A 24,332-nucleotide genomic window follows, 5' to 3' on the forward strand; every position below is an offset into this window, starting at 1 on the left:
CATAAGGTCGGGGCTGTTAGGCAGCGCCCAACACTTGCATGCATACGAGCGGCCGGGCTGCTAGGCATGGCCACCCCATGGCCTTAGCATAGTGCTAAAAGGCCGGTTTTGGTTTAGTCATTATTTTTCCTTGTTTTTGGTTTTGTGTTTTTGTTTAAAACAAGGCTAGGCCTCGGTTTTTCACGTACTTGCAAATTTTTGACAAAATTTTGATTGATCGGCTTAATTGATTTTAATTGGATTAATTTTAATTAAGTTGGATGTGGAATTTAGTGGGAGCTTCATTAATCGTTTTGAGCTTTATTAAGCCTTGTTTGTGCTTTTGTTATTGCGTTAGTTCACATAATCGGAAAAACAACTTGACTAGTTTTAATTAGGTGCGTTAATCGGATTAACCACCCAAGTTTAGTAACTAGTATGCGCTCGTTTTGATACAATATTTTGTATTGTTTGAATTATATGTAAAATGCATGGGCCATTCACTTTAGAAATGAATGGATGAATGGAATATTGTAGATTTTCTAATGTAGGTTTTACAAAATGGCAACTAGTATGACCCAACTAGGATAGTAAATATGGACTGCGTTCCGTTTTGTATTTTTGTAAATCTAAATACGAAATGCATGCTGTTAAGTATTTTTGTACTTAAATTTTTTAGATTAGTCCTAGTTTTTCTAGTAGTTGCATAATTGGTGGTTATGTCTCAAGACAGGGTTTCTAAGAAGACAAAGCCAAGATGCAATGAAGGCCTTTGAAGATTGGATGCTTCAAGTTTCAAGGGTCTCATGCTAATTTGCCAATGCATCTTTATTTATGCCTTATATATTTTGCTTATATATAATTGCGGTATTAGATGCATGATTAGGATTTCGAATCTTGAATGATTAATTTAGTTCACTTAAATAAACCAACATAGAAAACCTAAGTCCCTATAATATTGAGTTAAAATTTTCCATTCCAAAATGACACTTACTGAACTAATGAGAATAGTAACGGGTTGTGCCAAAGCAAGGCATTACTACTTTCCTAGGGACGTAAGGTATACTAGGTATACGCGTTAGTTTTGTTTAAACTCAACGATATCAGTAAGGAGTCCTTAGATGTCGTGGCAATGGAGATAAACGTCAAGAAAACATTAGATGCGACGTTTTATCGAACCAAGAATAGCTTAGAGCTATTAGCAATTGGATTTCTTACCTTAAAATATTAAGTTTTTAGACAAGCTAAAGCATGCTTAATCACTTTTTAACTTTTGGGGTCTTGGAATCGTTTTATTCTCACCTAAAAGGGACAGTTTTAATGTGTGAATAAAATGTTGATAAGTGAATTGAAATTGCTAGTTTTCATGTATTTCAAAGCTTATTATATTATCTTGATAAATGGTTATACTTTGAACTTAAATTTGTATAATTCTAAATCGAATTATAATGTTTCCAGCGATTGGTAACAGGAAATCTTTTGAGAATGGTTCTCAAAGAATGAAAGCGCATTTCTAAAATACGACTTCTCATAAATGACTATTACAGCTAAGTCTGAAAGGACTGTTGGACATCATGTATTTAAAATACTAGGTAGTTTTTATAAACATGAAGTATTGAGTTGAAAACTCAAATTGTCACTAGTGACAACCAACATATCTTTTCGCTTTATACACTAATGAGTAGGGCTCATTGATGTAGTAATTCAAGTACGAATTAAAGTAAAAGATGGAACTTTTTTTTATTGTGCATTAGATATTTGATTATGCATAACAAAATATAAAAGTAAAAATATTTAAAGAAAAGGTTCTTAAAGTTATGAGATGATGTAGATAAGAAATATAAGAAACAAGGAACAAAGAAAAGGAATTTGAGATTCCAATTCTACCTAAGAGTTTATATTATTGTAGTTAAACTTAGAAACTTATCTTCACAAGTATTAGATACTGCTTGAGAGTTCCTCTTCGAAGTGACCTCAAAACAAATGGAGTTAATCTAAGCTATTGACTTACGAGCTTGGAATGAAGCAAGTAGGTGCTACATCAGCTGTAAGGTCATCTGCTTTGTTTAAAGACCTTTTAAAGCTAAGGCTAGAACAAATAATAGTTATTGTGTTCCATAATCAGCAAATGTTCAGTTTACACACGAAAAGACTCACATTCAAAGTAAAAGAACAATAGTTTTTGGTTTTATTAGAATGGCATGGTTGTTTAGGCCGTCAAGGATGCTTGATTATAAACAAACATTTTCCTAACGTAAACTCATAAGGTTCAAGGCATGGACATGGTTTGTGTTCCGTCTATCTTTAGCAATGTCACATCAACAAGAGCATACTCAAGGCTCTATTAGATAGACTCTTGAAAGTTGATCGATTCAGAATCGTTCTAAGGCAAGGAAGTCTTACTTGTTGTAACCGACAAAGAAAGGAGCTTTTGTGCTTGGTATAGACAATTGACTCCGAAAGCTAAAGAGAATTACATTACTTCAATGTTTTCACAAGAATTTGAAAGAATATGGCTATATTCATCAAATGTGAACAAACTGGATCTTAAATAGCTCAAAAGTTCAGTGAAGTATAGAATCGACTTGGAAAGATATCAAAACGTCTAGATTAGATTGAGCGATGTTTGCTTGAGCCAAGAGTGATCATCTCAATGTTATGAAACTAGAATTTCATACTCAGCTCCACAAAGAATATAGTATATCTTGACGGAGATCTTGAAGCCGTTTGGAAATGACTCGAATGATGATGAATCACATCCCTTCCTATAATGTTCTTAGAGATATGCACAAAAATGACTAATGTTACACTAAACAAAATTGTCGAAGCTAAGAAAAGGTACCATATTCAGTTATGGATATAAATAGTTTCTAGCGTCTTTTCAAGTACATGTCTAGGCTTCTTAGCTTCAGTGGGAGCTCATTATCTCAATGGGAGCTAAGTGGCTCAATAAGGTCTAAGGTAGCTCAAGTGGGAGCTAACTGTTTATTTTACAACAAACTTTTACCCAAAGACAATATACAAGTCTCTTTGTAAGCATTCAAGTGAGACTAGGGGCATTACTTCCACAATCGAAATTGAGAACATAGTACTTGTTGCTCTAGTGGTGTCTTTCTAGAAAGTAACACATTTACAAAACGACAAGTGGGAGGAAAATGAACTCGATGGCTATCGAGACGAGCAACAAACCAGAACTGAGAATCTCAGAAGACTTTAGAAGGCTTCATGAGAATCATTGATCAAGAATACTCAAGACTTTACAAGTGCCTTAAAGAGAATTCATTACTTTTAAAACTTTAAAAGTGTTGGAGTAAGATCAAAAAAATCAAAGGGCTTTAGAAGCGCCTTGAGACTCAGTGTTTGATGCAATTACCCTGTATGGGTATAGAATTCACAAAAGGCTTGGATTGAATCCTGTAAAGTTTATATTAAGTTAGAAATGAACCTAAGACTTACAAGTATACTATTTACTATTGGATAGAAAGGGAATAGTGTCTTGTAAGATAGCTACAACAAATCCGAATTCCAAAAATGGTTAGAGACCATAAAATCAGAAACCGACTCCATGTTTGAAAATCATGTTTGAAACTTGATTAATTTGCATGAACGGTAAAGATCCATCAACGCAAATAAGTTTTCAAGGAGAAAACTAACAAATATGGAAATATATATGCATACATAACTAGATTGGTTGAAAAGGTTACAATTAAATTCACGGCGTTGATTTAATAAAACCTATTCACCAATTGGAATGCTTAAGTATTTTTGTGATTATTCTAGCAAAATTGCGCATATGAAATATGGCAAAATAGATTTCAAAACCGCCTTCCTAAAAATGGGATTTTTGAAGAGACTATGGACACAATCCAAGGGTTTTGTAAATATAAATAATGCTAGATTTGATAACAAGCTCAAGAAATCCATTGGTGGATTGAGGGAAGCATTTAGAAATCAGAATGAGTTTTCTCATAAAGTTAATATAAGGTTTGGCTTATTGAGAAACATGGAAATTCTTTGAATAAGAAGTTTAGTGGGAGCTAAAGTTAATTTTTAAGGTCCAACAAGACGTTTACGAACTCTATTGTAAAATGACTATCAAATGCTAAATCCTTATATTTGAAAGAATTTTTCAATAATGGAACAGTCTAAGACGACACTTAGTACATAATGGGAATTAAGATCTATTGAAAAGACTTAATGAAATTTTTGAACGAGTAAAAGAATTTACCGTGTTAAACATGAAGGACCCGAAAAAGCTTTCGACCCATATGTATAAAACTAAGCAAATGTTTGAATTAAGTATAAGCTAGGCGAATACTAAGTCAAACAAGAAAGACTCTAGTAGAGACTTTCAACCGTATCATATAGCAAACAGTTTTGCACGACTTAGTGAAACTGGATGAGCTAAAAGTCACACGAATGAGATGGAATTGGGAATATTTCTGCAATTGAATCCATCATGTGTGCTATGATACGGAATCGTCACATGACCTGCATGCTTAGAGCATGACAAGTTAAAAATACCAATCGACTTGAATCTAAGCAATGGATTGTTGGATTATGATCAAGACCATCCAAAGTACTTGGTTATGTAAAAAGATGAGTTCTTGATGCATGGAAACAAGTATAATTTAAGTATTGATGTGGCAAGCACAACCTCAACAAGGATTAGATCCTTGAAGAGGAAGCCATTTATAAGCACGAGGTTAAGACGCGTCGTAGCTTGAGAATGGCAACATGAACTTATGTCCATGTATATTATGTGGAAATTTCCGGTAAATTTCCGTAATCACAAATGATTCAGGTATCCAAATCATTGTAAGCCAGTTGGAGTAAAATCCAAGCAAAGAATCATTAGGAAATCTACTTAAGTATGTGTTGAGAACATTGCTGTCTTAGAGGCAATATTAAGGATGTTGTTCAAAGGATAGTTCATTGTTGAACTTTAATGATTATAGGTTGCCAAGTTGAAGGTCTTAAATAATGAAAACGAGTGGGAGCCATCACTTAGGCAATAAGTCCTAGATCACATGTAATCCATAACACCCCACTCAAATTTTATCATCTTATTCTGAAAGTGTTCAATAATGAAGATGCTATGATTTGCAAAGTAATGATAAGTAAACCTATACATTAAGTGAACCACAACAATCATAATTGCATAAGAGAAATCAAGCATATTATGTGTTGGTGTGATTTCTATAAATGTTTTGTAAGAAGTATTACTCTTAAAACATTTGGGGAAAACCGTTTATCATAAGATGAAACGTTGAAAAGTTTCATAGTGGAATAAATTTTTTTACTAATAATTCCACAAACTATATAATTGTGGTTTAGAATTAAACAATGAGTCCATTCAATTTGACGATATTCAAAATAGGTTATCAAGACAATGTCTTGGATAAAAAAAACCACCTATTAAGTGAACATTGAATATCATATCGAAAATATCCCTAATCGAGGTCATTTAAAAGTTGGACGACTATTGACCGTGCGAGATTAGTGTGTAGTATTATTTATAGCACCGTTTCTTGTGCTCTAAGGACAAGAATGCCATAAATCATTTGCACAGATATTAGTTTGGAACTATACCGGATTGACCTATGAGAATACTTTAAGAGATTTAACAATCGTCATAAGTATATTACTCATTATGGCTATCGGAACCTCTTTCCTAAACCATGAGTATTGTAAGTTCTCTTGTTTGAGTACTAGTCTGCTTTGATGTTGTCAAACGTCTACCGTACAAGGGGATTATAAAGGCAACACTCGGGAGGCTAGGGACTCTTAGTAAGGGAAGCTAACAATGCAAGATTGGGAATGTCCCCCTATAAATAATAGGGAACATGTCTTTGTTGTTTACAAGGCCTCTCGAAGAACGAGACTGTGAAAATGCATGGCCGTGCTTAGATGGATTTTAAAAACCATCTTTTTATTGATAGTCCAACTTGGAAATTTAGAAACACTTTTGGATGTAATAAGGATGACGAAGAATCTTACCTTATAGTTCAAGAAGAGGCATTAAGTGACATATGAAACGGGCAATACACATAGAGCACACTTGTCCGGAAGGACAAGTGGGAGATTGAAAGGAATGGTGTCCTTCGAACAACTGTATTATTCCGATAGAGGGTTCAGAAAGCTAATTATTTAATAAGGTCAAGTGATCGGAACGCCTAACTGGAGGCCGCTTCCGATTAGTAATATTAATGTATAATTAATATTACAGCTTGCTCTTGACTGAACCCTTTGGGTCACACCCAATCGCGTAACCGAACCAAGACGACAAATTAATCCAAAGGATTAAATATGTCGATGGAGTTTTTACGAACTAAGACGTCGGATTCCGAGCTTAGAGCGTCGAACGTTGAGTCGAATTTAGGAATCGACGAGACGAGAGATAAAGTCAAACAATAAGTCAATACATAGTCGTAGCCTTGCATAGGCCTAGCCAAGCGAGGGCTAGGCTATATAGGGCTGCTAGCGTAAACGCTAACAAGGCCGCAAGCCCAACAGCCTATGCGGGTGCTGGCTGGAGTTTGCTAGCCGAGCTCGCGTGCTTGCAGTGCTAGCAAGGCCAGCTGCATGCTAGCATGCTAGGCCTCGCTGGCTACTACTGGTGCTAGCTAGCCCGGGCTGTTTGCCCAGTAAGAGCAGCAGCAGCCCCGCATCACACATCAGCTTGTGTAGGCTGTCGAGGCATCCTTGTGTGGGCTGGCGCGGTATGGGCCTGCGATGCAAGCCTAGCCAAGGCACCATGCGCCAGCGCGGCATCCTTGGTGGCCAAGGCAGCCCGCCAGCTAGTCGCATGCTAGTGGGCCGGTTTGTTGGAAGGGACTTGCCTTAGGGAACAAGGGAGGTGTGGTCCTCCTTTGTAGTCCTCACCTTACCTCTTTCTCTCCTTGTGACAATTGTTGCTTGCTAATTGAATTATTATTTAATTTAATTTAAAATTAAGTTAATTCATTCATTTTCACATTTCACCAACTCTCCAACATGGAAAGTTGATGGAAAATCTTGGGAGCTTTTTCCCATAATTACCCACCTTGGGTAATGGGATTACTCAGTGGAGTAGAACTCAAGATGAATCTCCTAAAGAGTGAGAAGGCATTAATTTTGTATAACTCTAGTAATTTTGGTCTAGCCTCGTCTAAGCTTCGGGGTAGTGGCCGGTTCAGTGATCTAGGGTGTGAGACGTTGGAGGTCTTGCATTTACGAGTCTTGTGGTTTTCCATGTCCGAGCTTGTGATACGAGTGAAGCACGCGTCAAGGGTGAGTTAATCTTGTCCTTACTTTCTCTCTCTTCTCTTTATGTGTTTATGCTTTCTTTAATTGCATGCTATTTTGTTATGTTGTAATTATTATGCATGCGATCCATTTTGCTAGTTTAGTTTACGCGCGGTGTCGGACACCGCAAATCCCAACAACGGTATAACAACCTCTTGAATTTTATTTTTACAACTAAAAATTAATTAAGGTGATTTAAAATGGATTAAAATTTTTGGATTAAAAACCTAATTAGATTAGGACCTCGGTGAGAAGCTAGCTAAGGGGTGATTTAAATCTAGTAGGGAGAACGCGGCCTGTTTTGGTTGGGGCTAGGGCGTAGAATGAAATCACTAGTTCTCTATGCTTAGCTTAGTTTTTGTCTTTTTCAACCATGAGCATCTTAGAACGTGTTTTCCCTCGTCTAATTGAGAAAAGTGAGTATTCTTTGGTGCATGTCTTTCCCTCTTGAGTTCGAATGGAGCATTTTCCACCCTAAAACTTGATTGGTTTTCCTTAGCCTTGTCATGTTATGTTAGTCTTAGTAGTATTTGCTTTTAGTGTTTTCTTTTTCTCTCTTTAATCTTTCTTGAGGACAAGCAAGAGGCAAGTGTGGGTGATTTTGATGAGTTACATTTATGCCACTATTTCACCCCTCTTAGGGAGGATTTACCCTCATTTGTCACTTGTTTGCGCCTTCTCTAGTCATAGTTACCCTTATTTTGGTTATATTTGCTATCTCTCGTGTTTTTCTTCTTCTTTTAGTTCTTCTTGTGTTTTCTAGAATTTTTATCCTTGTTTTATAGGGTTTTTGTCGCTTTTGGATGAAGTTAGATGAGCTATGATTGGCTAAGGAGAGGAGAGATGCCAGTTGGAGAGGGTGCGCAGCTTCCGAGCAGACCAGGGCGTGGAGAGGTGATTTTGGATGTTCCATTTAGAACTTGTAGATGTCTGCCCGCGCCCTAAGAAAGTGCTCTCCATACACTACCGTGAGCGCGGCCTATGGCACCGCGGGTGCGGCCCTTTGCTAGCCAAACCTCCCCTGTTCTTGTGTCGCGGCCTCTCCTTATTTGAGAGAGGCCTCTCCATCAGCCACCGCGGGCGCGGTGATCCAGGCCGCGGGCGCGATGATTGAGGTCTTCTTGTCCGTACCCAGTTGAAAGAGAGCGCGGTGCAGCTAGAGATGGCGCTGCTTAGTATGTTATTTTCGAATTTCTTTAGCACTATAAATAGAATTTTTCATGAATTTGTGAATTATCTAATTTCAAATATTTCCTAGAATTTTGCAGAGAGAAAAAGTTACCTAATCTTCAAGTTTCATTATTGTAATCAAGATTTTCTTACATCTAATGCAGGTAATTTCATGTTTTCTTCATCAATCAAGCTTCATAGTATTAATCTCTTAGCTATTTCCTTTTTGTTTTGTTTGAATTCTTTTGATTGTGTTGATCTTCATCTATTTCCATGATTTTACTTGTTTGATTGATTTACTTTGATTTTGAATCATGTTTTGTTTTCTTGATATTGAATTCATGCTTAGAGTAGTTTTGATGGATAATTTCTCTTCTCTAGCTTAGTTTTCTAGCTAGGGAAGGGGGTGAAGATCATGATTAGCTTGGATAATGTTGATGATTGATTGGATATTTCTTTGAGTTGATGATTTGGTGCTCAAATTTCTTGGAATTATTGTTGTGCACCTTTAATTCCATTGTTTGATTTCTATATTGGATACATGGGAATGATCTATTTTACTGTTGATCTATTTCATCAACTTGCTTGAATAATTGCATGGAAATGAATTATTTGGGAAGAATTTGTATTCCTTGGCATTTATCCATGTTTATCTTCAATGTTTCCTTTGTTGAACATGATTGTAACCTCCTCTCCCTAGTGATTTGATCGTATCTCTCTAATCTAGTGTTTCAACTTCATTTTAGTTCATTTAGTTTGATTTCATTTCATTTAGTTGCTTTTATTAGTTATGGTAGCCTTTAATTCTTCATAGAATACAACAAAAATTTGAAATGCCCCTCTTTACCTTACAATAGATTCTTGATTTCACCCTAATCGTGCATTTCTCCCATTTCTTTGTGGTTCGACCCTTGCTTATCACTATCTAGGTAGTGTGAAGTGTAGGTTTATAAATTGTATGATTTGATCTAGGATAGTAGTTGGCGACCTATTATCCGGCCATGACCAGCTTCCTCTTATTTTGTTCAAAGGCCTCTTGATGTTTTGGTTCCCACTTAAACTCTTCTCCTTGTTTCAGTTTAAGAAGGAGAAAACATTTTCGTCTTCCCGCACAAATTAGTGATAAACCTTGAAACATAATTAATTTGCCCAAGAAACTTCTAGAGTTCCTTTTTATTGGCTGGAGGTGACGCTTTAAGAACATTCTTAGCCTTGTTCTTAGCAACCTCAATGCCATTCTTATGGACTAGGAATCCCAAGAAGTTACTGGCCTTTACCCCAAAGGCACACTTAAGAGGTTTCATCTTTAGATTAAACTTCCTCATCCTTTCAAACGCTAGAATGAGATGTTCCAAATGCTTTGATAAGTCATGGGATTTTACCAAAACATCGTCTATGTAAACCTCCATAAAGTCGCCAATCATTTCATCAAATATAAGATTCATAGCTCTTTGATACGTTGCCCCTGCATTCTTAAGCCCAAATGGCATCGCCACATATTCATAGAGTCCCAAAGAACCTGGGCATATAAATGCAGTCTTTGAGTGATCATCTTTAGTGATCCTTATTTGGTGATACCCGGCAAAACCATCTAGCGTTGATACAAACTCATATCTTGATGAAGCGTCTATCAACATATCTGCTACAGGAATGGGGTACTGATCCTTTGGGGATGCACTATTGATATCTTTTTAACTTATGCATATCATGATCTTGCCATTCTTTTTAATCACAGGAACAATGTTAGTTATTCACTCCGCATATTTGGTGGGTTGTATGAATCCTGCCTCCAAGAGCTTGGCAATTTCTTCCTTTATTTTCAGAATTAATTCTGGTGATAAGCGTCTTGGATTTTGGACTATATGATTGTAACTAGGTTTGATAGGAAAGCTTATACTGGATGGTAGAAGGATCTATACAAGACATTTCGTGATGCTCCCATGCGAAACAATCCTTGTATTTATGAAGTATGTCAATTAATAATGACTTGTCCTTGTCGATTAATTCCTTACTTACATAAGCGAATCTAGGGCAATCATTCATTCCAAGATTGAACTCTTCTAGAGGATCATGGACTTCCTGTTTGATATCTTCACTCTTAGCCCGTACTTTTTCATTCTCTTCTCCACCATAAAACTCTTTGTCTGAGCTTGGCAATGATTGAGTATGGTCATCAGAGTTTGAGTGGTTTGATAAACATTCAGGAGTCTCAATGTTTGTGTTAACCTCTATATTATGTTGCGAATAATAACTTGCATATAGATTTTGAAGAGCTAATAAAGTACCAGATTTGAATTTGCCTTTTATATAATTATCCATAATATTTGTTCAAACTACAAATGTACATAGAAAAGATACTAAACATATCCGATCTTAAGTACTTTAAACTTTGAACTGGTGTGGGGAAATTTTCATCTCTTTCCTTACATGTTGGTCATGTTTTTAAGCATGGGGATGCTCCAAGGAAAAGAAGCTAGAGAAAAAGAGTCGCCAAAAAATTTTAGGAACTTGTAAACCGTTCACGGGTGTGAAGATTACACCCCATTCACGATAACGGAGATCCTTAACTCCATAGTGGTTCAAAACCATGACTAGATGTACGGGGATGATGGTACGAATCCAACCTAAAAGAGATTGAACCCGCCCTAAATAGGCCTCTACTCAATTCTTATGATATTCATGTGCGCTTTTCGATCAACATACATACATCAAGTTAACCCTAAACCTGTTTTATCTACGTTGGTTGATTATTAATGCTTAATCAAATCTAGTATTGGTGATCACTTGAATTAAAATCATATTAGCCTAAATCAAATTATTAATTATCATATTAGGCGTGATTTTAAGTACAAATTCCCTTTAAACCTGCAAAAAGGGGCGTGATCAAGCAATAACAATAAATCATAATAATCAAGTCACATATGATCAACACAACGAACATCATCATCAAAACATCGCTAGTAAGATCCTAGTCATGACACTAAACGGATTAAATAACAAGTCCTAGCATGTCACTAATAACAAGATCAAAGCATTATCCTAAACATTATACTATAAATCATAATAAGCATGCTAAACATGATACTAAAACTTAAAATAACATTGTGAACATGATTTCTACTAAAAAATAAAAGGAATAATTAAGTAATTGAATTACTCACTTTGATGCCTCAACCTTCTTGCTATTAAAACAATGTATACGTTAGTAAATGTCAAGAAAGTTAAATCAATAAAGTAAATAAATCAAATATGAATTGATATATAGATTTGGAACCAAACCCTAAGAACTATCAACCTTTCACGTCGAGGTTGAAGGCAACGTCGATTATGGTTAGGAGTATTCGAATCTCGTGAATGAGGTATTGTGACTGATTTGGGAGAGTATCAAGGATGTGTTTAGGCTAAGGCTAAGAACATGGATGTTTAAGAACTTCGAGGATTATGATGATTAAAGCTAAGGATTATGATGGTTGTTGATGATCTGAAAACGGGGAAAATGACCTCTATTAATAGGGAAAAAAGAGAGTCTGGACGATCAGATTAGATCAGAAGTTCCAAATAAAATAGAACTGATTTTGTCGCGGCGCGCCAGTCTCCATTGCGACGCGATGAAGCTGATGTGTCGCGTTGGTTTTGTCATTCTGCGATGATTTTTGTAGATAATAAAGCCGCACGGAGTTTGATTTCTAATGGAATTAGATTTGTGAAATGTATCTGGACGTCTCCATATTTGAATTGAACAAGAATTATCGAAAGGAGAAGTTTTATTCGATTTCGAATTTTTCGATCTTTAAAAGATAAATTAGAACCATATAGAGACTTCTCAAAGAGTCCTAATTGGTTTAGGATTAGGAATATGATATTTGGACCCTCATTTGATCATTGGGTCATAGGTAAGGTGCACCTAGGTTCGGTTTGGGTTTGGTTTAGTATTTTGACCATAACTTATTCGTTTTAAGTCGGATTTGGGCTTATAATATGTCTTTGAAAAGTTCTTTTCAAACCTCATCCAAATAAAAAATAATTGGAGCGGGATTATGGACCAAAATAATCTGTTTGGGACGTTTTTTATAATTTGAACATGAAATGAATGATTTTTTAGGACACAAAATGAATGTTTTTAGGTTTAAAGGCACGAAATGAGTGATTTTGGATTAAAACATTTTAAGAAAGGTTATAAATATGGTCAAGGCTTAAGGAAACTTCATGAGACTCTTCAACTCTTTACCGAAATCGTTAATCAAAGACGTGAAAGGTACTCATCACTGGGTTTGGTTTTTGGGGAGACACAATCAGGTGTCTACAATTGGACTCTGCAGGTGAATTATGTTTATCTTCATCTGAATCTGCCTCTTCTATCTTAGCGATTGCACTTGATACCACTTTCAGTCTAGGAACTGACTGGGAATCAAGTTTGAGTACAATCTCATCTGTCTTTGGTGTTAACTTCATAAGAACCCTGGGAAAATCTTGGTTAATATAAATCATAAAAGCTTCTACATCAACACAAACTACCTCGTATTAATCACCATTCCATAGTATTATTTCCTGATGCAAAGAAGAAGGGATATCATACGTTTGATGCAACCATTCTCTACCTAGAATAGTATTACATGATGCTTCTCCTTTTACTATAAAAAATGCTGAAACAGTCTTAGTGGTACCTACTTGGATTTCAATTCATGCCAACCCTTCAGTATGTTCAGACTTACCATTGAAACCATCTATATTAATCTTAACACTAGTGTAGACACCTACTTTTGGCCTCTTGTCTCGACGGGAAGTGTGATGATGTTACAAAAACTCGTTCTTCATGCTAGATCAAAGTTAAAGTGTTTATGGACTTTGAAATGCATTATGAAGTAAGTTAGAACCCTTATTTGAGATCAAATTATCTTAGAACCTAGTCTGTTTACTAATTAGGCCTAAAACCTATTCATACATGTTTAATCTTGATTAATAACGGACCTAAATGCGTCAAATGCAATGATTGGATCAAATAGATCTTACATTGTTGAAAACCGAGCCAACCAGAATAATTAACAACCTAATATCCATTAAAGGCCTATACAGATGGATATTTATTTCAAAGAACTTTCCAATGGTATATTATAAGCCCAATTCCGAGTTCAAACGAAGAAGTTATCATCAAAATACTAAATCGGGCCCTAAAACCGACACCCTTGCCCTCAAACGGCCATATCTTTTGATCCACAATAGATTTTAACCTAATTCTAATGGAATTGGAATGAAGACATTCATAGATTTCCAATGATATCTTATTTTCATTAATTTGACTTCTTAATTAAAAGTTATGGAAGTTTTAAAAGCGCATTTTTGTATACGGAAAACCGCACCACGCGCAAGTCCTAGAGTTGCGCACGCCACTCCAGCGCGACTTTGAGAGTTGCGTGCGCCTCCTGACGCCGCGGCTCTGAAACCCTAAACCACTAGTAGAAAAAATGAATTAGGCATCGCACCTTTCGCATCGGTTCTTGAAAACCGGCGGCAAAAGAAATGGGCGGGATAAGCTAAATGACTTTTCGCACCGGTTCCTATTAAACCGGTGCGAAATCATCTTTTCGCACCGGTTCAAACCGGTGCGAATTACAAACGAAAAAAAGGGAGAAAAGGGATTTGCCACCGGTTCTAACCAAAACCGGTGCGAAATGTTAATAAAAATAACCGGTTTAAGGCTTTCTTTCTTCTTCTTTCTTTTTCCCCCTGCTTTCCCTTTTCGTTCTGCTCTTCTCTTTCCCTCCCATTTTCGCGTCTCCTGCTCTTCCTCCCAGCTTTCCCTCTCCGTTTTCGCATCTCCCTCTCGTTTTCGCATCTCCTTCTACACTCCATTGAAGTAGCTCGCTCTCTCTCCATTGAATTGGTTTACGCGCTTTCTCACTCCATTGAAGCAGCACCTCCATTGAACCAGCTCTGGCCTCCATTGAACTCACTTCGAGGTAAGATTTTTCTTATGGTTGTGCGAATTCATTGATTATCTTTCTCAATCTAGGGTTTGTCGTTGATTTTCTATTCAATGTAGTAATTTTAGGGTTGTGGTAATATAGGGTTTGTCATTGAAGCGTGCACGGCTACACCTCCACCCTAACGGCCTCCTTGTTACGGCTACACCTCCACCTATTCTGAGCTTTCTCACCTCCATTGAACCAGCTTCGAGGTAAGATGATGGTTTTACCTTTAGTTTGCCTGATGAACCATGATAATCTCTAATAAAAAGGACTATAGTGGACGGACTTGAATTTTCTTTACCTAAACTCCTTAAACTTGGTTGAAATGCTCTCTCTCCCCTGTAATTAGCAATTTAGCATTCCTTTTTGAGCAGCCTAAATGGCAATTAGCATGTGCATAACTTATCGACGATGAAAGAGAGATGCTTCAAATTAAAGTTTCTGTTCTGTTACAGAACTTAGGCATACCTGCTATTTCGAAGGTATGTATATTTCCCTTTTCTGTCTCTCATGAACAGAGCTCTTGTTGCTGCTCACTGGTTGTAGTTGCAAGATGGAAATTGCAAAATAGTGCATATTCCTAATGTTATCTTGTTCGAATTTGTCCTCTTGCTAAAATCCCTTGTGCTGGAGTTTTCTGCTTCAATGTTTTTGTCATATGCCTGCCTGTATTATTTTTCATGATTTTGACAAGTATGATGTCTTGTTGCTTAGAAATTTTTAACTTTTTATGAAGTGGTAATATTTGTTTGTTCTTTCCTCTTTGACTTTCAGCTGCCTATGTTGAGATGGAAGAGATCTGTTGTTGTTGCAGCAATGTGTATCCTTGTGGTTCGGGCTATAATTGTTCAAATTGCTTTTTATTTGTGTGTGACCTTGTATTTTATTTTTATTTTTTTTGGACGAAAATTGTAATATTACGGCTTTTTTTAATGAAAATATGTAACTTTATATATATGTTAGTGTTTATATATCAATTTAAGTGAAAAAAATGCAAAAAAAAATAATTTTTTAAATTTTTTTGGGAATTTTTAGCACTGGTTTTGGAAAAGAACCGGTGCTAAAAGTTTTTTTAAAATTTTTTTGGGGACTTTTGGCACCGGTTCTAAGTAAAAACCGGTGCAAAAAGGTCAGATTTTGGCACCAGTTTTCTCCCAAAACCGGTACGAAAAGCCCTTTTTCCCATCGGTTTTGAACCGGTGCGAAATCTATGGGGTTTTAGCACCCCCCAAATCCAACCCGGTTAAAAACCGGTGCGAAATGGGGGGTTTGAACCGGTGGGGAATTCGTATTTTTGTCTAGTGAACCTAGATTCCTATGCCTATAAATAGAGGTCTTCGTTAGCCCTAATTACAACAGAAAAATCAAAATTAAAACTCTAGCATCTTGAAATCCCTAATCTCTCAAGTTCTCTTACTATCATACTACTTTTCCCCTCTCTTCCCAACTACTCTACAACCCTAATTTACTCCATTGAAGCATTGGACGTACGAAGAAGAAGAAAGGTCCATAAACATCCAAAACCAAGATCTAGCAAACAAAGGAGAGTAGTTAGTTTCCTAAGCACTTAGATCAATCACCTTTTTCTTCTTGTTTTAAATAACTTTAATTGAATAATTAGTGCTGCTTTGTCACATTAAATAAGATCAATTAATTTATTCACATATTATTCTTTCGTTAATTAAAGACTAGAATGGGAATAATTAAATTGTTGTTTTATCACCTAATTCAAGGCGAATATTGTTTATTTTTTTGTTCTTTTCACGGATTTGAATTAAAAAGAATAACTACAATCGTTGCAATGTAGACTTTTTGTGATTAATGTTTGTAAATAAAATCAACTAACTTAGTTTTGAGGAATCGCGTTGCATATATTATTTGGTGATAAAATTGTGAAAAAGGAAGGGCTAGTAGAGGCCGCTCTAAGGCTAGAATTGCAATTCTCAAAGAGAACATTTTTCTAGTACCCTCGCTCTCGAACTCATTTCTGGTTTAGTAGACCAATTTGGGCATGGGTAAACTTATGATTCATGCTATTTATCCCTTGAACACTACTTGGGAGAAAGGTATGAACGAGATTTATGAGTTTTCCTAAAACTCATTGGTGACTCTCTATTGGTTTCTTATAAAAAAAATTAATGACGGACTCAATTCTAATTCAAGGTCTCCCAAACAGTCGGGAATTCAAATCCTAACACACCTTAAAAAAGTGTAAAGTCCTACGCTTTTAAAGGGTCAAGGGCATAGAGGAAGTGGGATCCCCAACGACGGGTTACCCTCCTCACAGTGGCGACTCTGATTTAGTCTCACTAACTAATAGCAAGATAAGAAAGGGTCGAACCCAAGAGAGGCGTAGAATCAACCACCGGGATACTACCGTTTAAATAAGCTAAATGAAGTCGATATTGGTTTGGTTTTAAGTAACTTCTACTAGTTCAAAACAATTAAAAGCTAAGGGGAGATTAACAATATTAAGAGGAATCTAGGGCTCGGGTTATATTACTCAACTTCATCACAAATCACAATTAGCATGCATCAATCAAGGTAAGTTAAGGGGATAAATTAGGGAAAGTCATCCAAGGCACCCAACTACTCTCTCAAGCTAGAGGGATTACATGAATCTTGAATACAACCTACTCTCGTGGTTACAAAGCATAAAACAAGTGTTAAAGCATAATCACGATCACATAAACATTCTCTTGATTGAAAATTCCTATTCTCATGGCATTTCATGTTATTTAAGCATAAGGGAGCTAACTCAAGTTCATCTCTCGATCATTCGTTGAGAAAGCTTGGATAAATAGTTCTAGCAATGGCCTTATACAAGAACTAAACAATGAAACCACTTAAGCTCAACTAATTAACACCCAATAATTACCAAATTAGCACATGCAACAAATTCTTTGTGACTACATTGAGGGTTTTACCCAAACCCTAGAAAATGAACTACTCACAATTCATGGTGAAGTACAATCTAACAACAATATCTAAGTTCAACATAAATCTAACGAGTTAATAAAAGTAGTAAGAACAAGGTAGATTGAACATGTAACAACAATTAAGCAAGATTAAGAAGGAAATCAACAATTCAAAGCAATTAAAAACTGAAAATAAAGAGCAAGAGATAGAGGAAGAAATTACTAATGAAACTTCAAAGTTGAGGAAGTGTTGAAATTGAGAATACAAACTTCAATTAAACTACTTCAATGATTGAATTGAGAGAAAGTAAGCTAATTAATGAGTGTTTTTAGAGAGCTAACTAAGGGCCTAAGAAGACTAAAGGGAAGAAAAGTCCGTAAAATAAAAACCAAGGGTCACTTTTATACTCCTCAAAGTCACATAGAAAATTCCGTTAAGAAAACCCGCTCCTTCATATAGGATCGCCCGCTCCTAAGCCAGGAGCGCCCGCTCTGGCTACTCTTGCGTGCCAGCTCTTAGCTGCTGTAAAAGAGGCAGAATGTTGGAACTCAGGGAGGAGCGCCCGCTTCTACTTAGGTGTGCGCCCGCTCCTCGCTGCATCAGAGAAGGTAGATCATTGGAGCTCGATTAGGAGCGCCCGCTCCTTGACTAGTGCACGCCCGCTCCTGGCTGGGAATAGAGGGAGGCAGATTGTGGGGTAGGAGCGCCCTCTCCTTAGGGGCTACATGCCCTCTCCTTTTGTGCTTTGCTTCTAATATTAATCTTCAATTCTATAGTAAGTTTTTCAAGTCTTCTCTTACACCTACAAGCATGAACACACACAAAGAGGCACGAGAACACCAAGAACTACAATTATATGCAAAAGGGGTTAGAAAAAGGGATTGAAGAAGGGTTAAAAGTACAAAATTGTGTTAAAAATTCCATGATAAGTGGACAAATAAAACACTTATCAAATTCCCCCAAGCTAGCCAATTTCTTGTCCCTAAGCAATTCACTTGGCGCAAAAGAAACCGATAGATTAGTCCGCTCGAAGAAAAGCACATGCAAAGATAAAAGAATCCTTAAGCAATAAAACTCGAGCATGAGGTATATGCCTAAGATCAACCACGGTCATGATTAGCCAAGGCCTAGCTAACCTTCCTGAATGTACTCAACTTTGGTCCAATCAACCAATCTTACCGCGTCCCCAACACAAAGTTCAAATTCCCCCTAATGGTAGTGTCTCATGACTCCTCGAAGAAGCCGGAAGAAAAATGGAAAAAAAATGTTTTAGAACACTCGACATCTCAATGATAAGTACCCTCTCCATATTCTTGTGAACCAACTCCCCCCACCAACAATGGCTTTAACTACTTTTACTAACATTACACAAAACTTGAAGAATACGACACAAAGTTAAGGCATAGAGGAAACTAGAAGTGTTTTGCAATTAAAGTTAATCTGAGATGTATACATTAAGAGAAAACCTAAAAAGATTTCTAACTTTGACCTAAATTACAAATCATGAATAAATTCGAAACAAAACCGCACCCCCAAGCTTGTTTAATTGCTAGGGTGGTGGCTATTCATCACTTCTTTTCCTTTTTTTTTCCTTTTTTTTTTTTCATTTCTTTTTTTCTTCAAACTTGAAAATTTACATTACAAACTACTAATCAAGATAAACAAAGGAAAGAACTAAAGAAACAAGGATAAGATGCCTTAACTTTTTGTGAATAAACAATGCATAACAACCTTTATCAACACTAAGAGTAGTTTAGGCCGCAATCTTGGGAGTTGGGATTCAAGTTCTCGATCTAGGTACTAAATCAAGAGGATCATTGCTACTCATTCAAAATGTAGTAGGCTTGAAAGATATTAAAACCTCACTTTTGGGAATAATGTGGGATCAATTACTACCTTTCGGGGTTCAAATTCCTTTGATATGGGCGACACCTTCTTACCACAATCCTAGACTTTAGGTCTTGTACATTCGGTAAGGTTATTCTCACACTAGCCTAAACTAGCCAATTCTATGTTAAAAAAGGGCATCTAAACCATGCTCAAAATTTTATTACCAAAAGAAAGCAAATATCCATCACTTGCAATCCAATATCATCATTGAGGACTATTCTACAAGAAAAAAGTTTTTTTCATTTTTTTTACAAGAATAAAAAGGAAGGAGGAGTTACCATTTCTCTTGATGTAGTAGTTTATATCTTTCATATATATAAGATGATAAAAGAATAGTGATTAGTAGCAAAGTAAATAAAGAATATCATGAGTGGATCATACATATAAGAGTCGAACAATCATTCCACAATTCATTGATAAACTATCACTTGCAAAACTAAGATAATTATATCACATGCAAACTTGAATTCATTTTACCATCAAAGATACTAATCAAATCACCATGCCAGATGACTACAACCAAAAACATTATATACGAGGTCTATTAAAGAAAACACATTATTTATTTATTTGCTTATTTATTTTTGAATTAGGAGGGGAGAAGAGGAACTAACTAAAGAATTTGGATTAAGGGCTTTGGATTTTTGGGTTTTGGATTTGTGAGAAAGAGAGGAGGCTTATTAACAAACATCATCATCAATGGAAAGCACATAAACCAAGCCAATTTCATTAAAATGCAAACATTCAACCATTAATTAACCAACCAAGATAAGCGGAGCATAATCCAATTAACCACAAAACTAACAACACCAAATCTCAACTCTATACAAGGCCTAAATGTTCCCCCAAGCTAGACAATTAATTACCGTTCCAATGAAAGAAAATAGGCAATAAAATATCTAGATCATGTAATCATGCCGGCTCCCTTGGTGAGTAATGAAAGTTGTAGTTAATATTTATATCAATAGGACCAACCAAGAAGAAAGTCTCCCCTCTCAACTTGATGTTGATAGTTTCTTTTCGTTAAAAAACTTTGATATTCATTGCATTCTAAAATTCTTTGGTTGGTTAAATTTAATTGGTTGAAAGCATTTTCGACATCAAAGAGGGAAGAGGAGGAGGAGGAACTATCTATCATAGATCGGGGAATGGAGGATGTACTCATACGACGAGGTATAGAGTTGCCTTTTTAATTCCACTCAAGGTTTTTTTCTCAAAATCCTAACCAAGTAGGTATTTATAGAGAATGGGGACTTGAAACCCCTTTTCATGATCAATGTGGGATCATGTGCAATTGCAATAATTTATTTAATTCCAAAATAAATAATTAAGCAAAAGCAATCACTAAGGGCTGCTGGGCTGGCAGCCAGCTGGCGTGTCAGCTAGCCCAGCCAGCTAGCACAAGGCAGAAAGCATCAGCCCAGCCAGCCATGCGCGTTGCGTGCTGCTGTGCTGGGTGATGCACATGCTGCGGCTTGCTAGGCGCTGGGCGTTGCTGGCTGCCTAGCACTCCCTATCGCACCCACACGCATATGCCTACCCAACATGCGTGCTGCTAGCGAGCCACGCATGCTGGGCATCCCCTCTCGCATAGCTACGCACACCCAGGCCAGTTACGCACTAGCACTCGCACACGCACACGCATAGGTGCGCTGTGCTTGGTGCGTGGCCTGCGATGGTGACTACACACACGCAAGGCCAGTGCTGCTTGCTAGCTCGCTGTGCTTGGTGCTGCCATGCGAAGGCACGCATGCAAGCACACAGCTCCGACGGTGCACACGCACACGCACACAAGCATGTGCCTAGCACTGCGATGGTGCTGTGCGTGGTGCCAGGGTGCTACGATGGTGCGAGGCTGCTGGTCGATGGTGCACACGCACACGTACACACGCATGTTCCTAGCACTGCGATGGTGTTGTGCGTGGTGCTAGGGTGCTGCGATGGTGTAAGGCTGCAGGGCGATGGTGCACACACACACGCACACACGCATGTGCCTACACTGTGATGGTGTTGTGCGTGGTGCTAGGGTGCTGCGATGGTGCGAGCACTTATGCCTCGCCTAGCACACCATGGTGCGCCAAGCACACAGATGGTGCGCCTAGGCTTGCGATGAGCTAGCCTAGCCTAGCTACGGCTACGCTCATACTTGTTGCTTGTGATTTTGCGACGCTCAGTCTCGGCTCCCTAGGCTCAATATCCGGCGTCTGTATTCGTAAAACTCTGTCGACTCATTAAATCCTTTCGGATTAATTCGTCGTCTCGGATCGGTGATTCGATTGGGTTTGACCCGAAGGGTTCAGTTAATATTAAGCTGTAACATCAATTGTACATTGATATTGCTGATCGGAAGCGGCCTCCACCTAGGCATTCCGATCACTTGACCTTACTGAAGAATTAGCTCTGTAATAATTCTGAACCCTCTATCGAAAGAATACACTTGTTAGAAGGACACCATTCCTTTTAATTTGGTCTAGAAAAGCTCCAAACCCCAATTTCCTCGCTATAATTGAAATCATCCCTCTACATCTAATCTCACCACTCATCTCTCCATGTATCCTAATTTCCATGCATCTCTTAATGAACATGTATCCCATGTTCATGTTCCCTTCCACATTTCCTTCAAATCTTGTAGCTATGAAAAGGCATTTAATCTACTCCTTTGTTAGTTTCCCTAAGTCTTGCTTAGTGAAACAAGCATAGCTCATGCGTCTCATGAAGATTCGAAGGACGGTTTGGATAATGTGGCTAGCATGGATAAACTTCTTATTCCTGCATTGACCCCTAATAGTTGCATTCATTCTTGATGATAGAAACGAGTTGGGATAATTTTTCGTTTAGAGAGGTCATTGAAAGCCTTCTTACATCGGTCATGGACCTTTAGTGTTGGTGGGGCATAGGATTTTCTTGTTGTGAAGGACTTGGTGATGGTTGAGGTTTACTTGTCTTTCTCTTCTTACTTCCTCCAAAGAATTTCTTCAATTTTAATTTAGGGAAGGTTGTTTAAGAAAATCACTCAACAACAGCACCACACACACCCTTAACTTCAAACCCCCTTAAAAATCCAAATACTTGTTTCACAATATATATAACAACACAATCAACATCAGCCGGATAACCCTTATCATGCCCAAAGAAAGATTTATATTTGATCTGGAGGGGAGGACTCTTCTACATTCTCATCTGGCTTTTCACAAGCATCAGCCGGATGACCCTCATCATGCTCAAAGTCCTCATTCTCAGCCATGTCTTCATCATCAACAGCTCCGCCATTTTTCTCCGCCTGCAGCCACTCCTCGTTAAGCTCTTCAGTGGCTTGCTCAAAACGATACTCCCAAGTGGAGTAATCATCACTAGGATGAAAAATCCTTCCAAGCCATTCTCATCCGGATGGCACAGTCGGCTTCGGTCTCCTCGACCAACTGCCACTTTTCCTCCTCGGCCCTCGCTTGGAACTTCTTGCTCAGCTGCTCCTCCTGGTTGGCGAGTTTTCTTTTCAGATTCTCGTTCTAGCGGCGAAGGCTATTTGTTTCCCTACTAACATCCTCATGCTTATCAAGCTCATCCCTGGCTGACTTCAGCTGGCCCTAAAGCTCAGATACCCTCTTTTGAGCCGCCTCTAGCTGCTGCTTGACATGCAGGTTGGCCTCCGCTTGAGAATGCAGGATATCATGAGTCAGTGCTTCATTTTTACATATGTCAAATATGGCTTGATGTAAAGCAGAGGCGGCCCTTTATTTGGCACTCTTTACCTCTTTTTGTTTGACTGAGAACATCTTTTTGAGCCCGTTCACCCACAGGATGGCCTTAGCCCGTTCTGGCAAAGAAGATCATCAATACAGACGGCATGAGAGGGGTTAGATATATTTTCTAACTTAAAAACAGGTTACCTTAGCTAGAAGCGCCAAAATGGCATCAAAGTTGAGGGTGCCAATTGTTGGGTTTCTTAGAGTCCGACTCTACGTGGAAGGGAAACCCACCCAAGACCTGCACACTAATTAAAGCGACTAAGCATGCAATCAATAATTAAACAACAAATACGAGAGAGAAAGAAAAGACATTCTTACCCTTGTCACGTGCTTCGCTCGAATACCGAGCTCTTACTTGAACCCCACAAATGAAAGGTCTCCGACGGCTCGTACCCACGAACCCGACCAAAATGATCCAAGTCCCGAAGGTTAGTCGGGACCCGACCAATAAAAAATTGAGTTTTACGAACTTAAGGTTTTCTCACTTTTCTAAGGAAATGCCTTTTTAGTTTCACTCAAGCGTTCTTCCCAAATCCCAAAACCTTGGTATTTATAGGGAAATGAACCTTGAATTCCCACTCTTGATCAATGTAGGAGATTTGCAATTTTCCCATTTTATTTTAATTAAAACAAAATCAAAATTGCAAAGCAATCAATAAGTTACAAGTGGCATAAGGAGGAAGAGAGATTAGGTGAGGACCATTTCCAAGGAAGGGACCATGGCCTTGGTGCCCAAGGCAATTCCCAACACCCTTTGGTCCCCACTAATACAAAATCGGCTTCCTCCATGTGGCTGGCTGGCAGCTTGCCTTGGCAGCCAATGTTGCCAGCTGGCGCCTAGCACCAAGGCTAGGTAGCCATCCATCTCACACACGCAAGCATCGCAGCCAGCTAGCCAGCGTCTCGCGCATAGCCAGCATGCGTGCTGCTAGCGAGCTGCTACTGCTTGGTGTTGTGCTAGCAATGCACACGCACACACACACAAGTTGCTGCGATGGTGTTGTGCTAGCGATGCACGCACACACGCACACGCATGCTGCTGCGATGGTGCTGCGCTAGCGATGCACGCACACACGCACACGCGTGCTGCGATCAGTGCTAGGCCTTGCATAGCGCCAGTGCCTAGCATGCTAGCAAGGCCTAGCCTTGCGATGCTTGGGCGCATGGCCTGCTAGCTTACACGCAAGGGCCCTAGCACGCCTAGCATGCTAGGCTTGCGATGGAACTTGCCTAGCCTAGCACTCACATGGCTAGGCCAATGCGAGGCTAAGGCTAGGCTCGTACTTGTAACTTGATTGATTTCGCGTCTCGTCGAATTCTAAATTCGACTCGACTTGCGACGTTCGATCTCGACGCTCTAAGCTCGATATTCGAC

This window comes from Chenopodium quinoa, unplaced genomic scaffold (genome assembly GCF_001683475.1).
Source record: "Chenopodium quinoa cultivar QQ74 unplaced genomic scaffold, ASM168347v1, whole genome shotgun sequence".
Taxonomy (NCBI): Eukaryota; Viridiplantae; Streptophyta; class Magnoliopsida; order Caryophyllales; family Amaranthaceae; genus Chenopodium; species Chenopodium quinoa.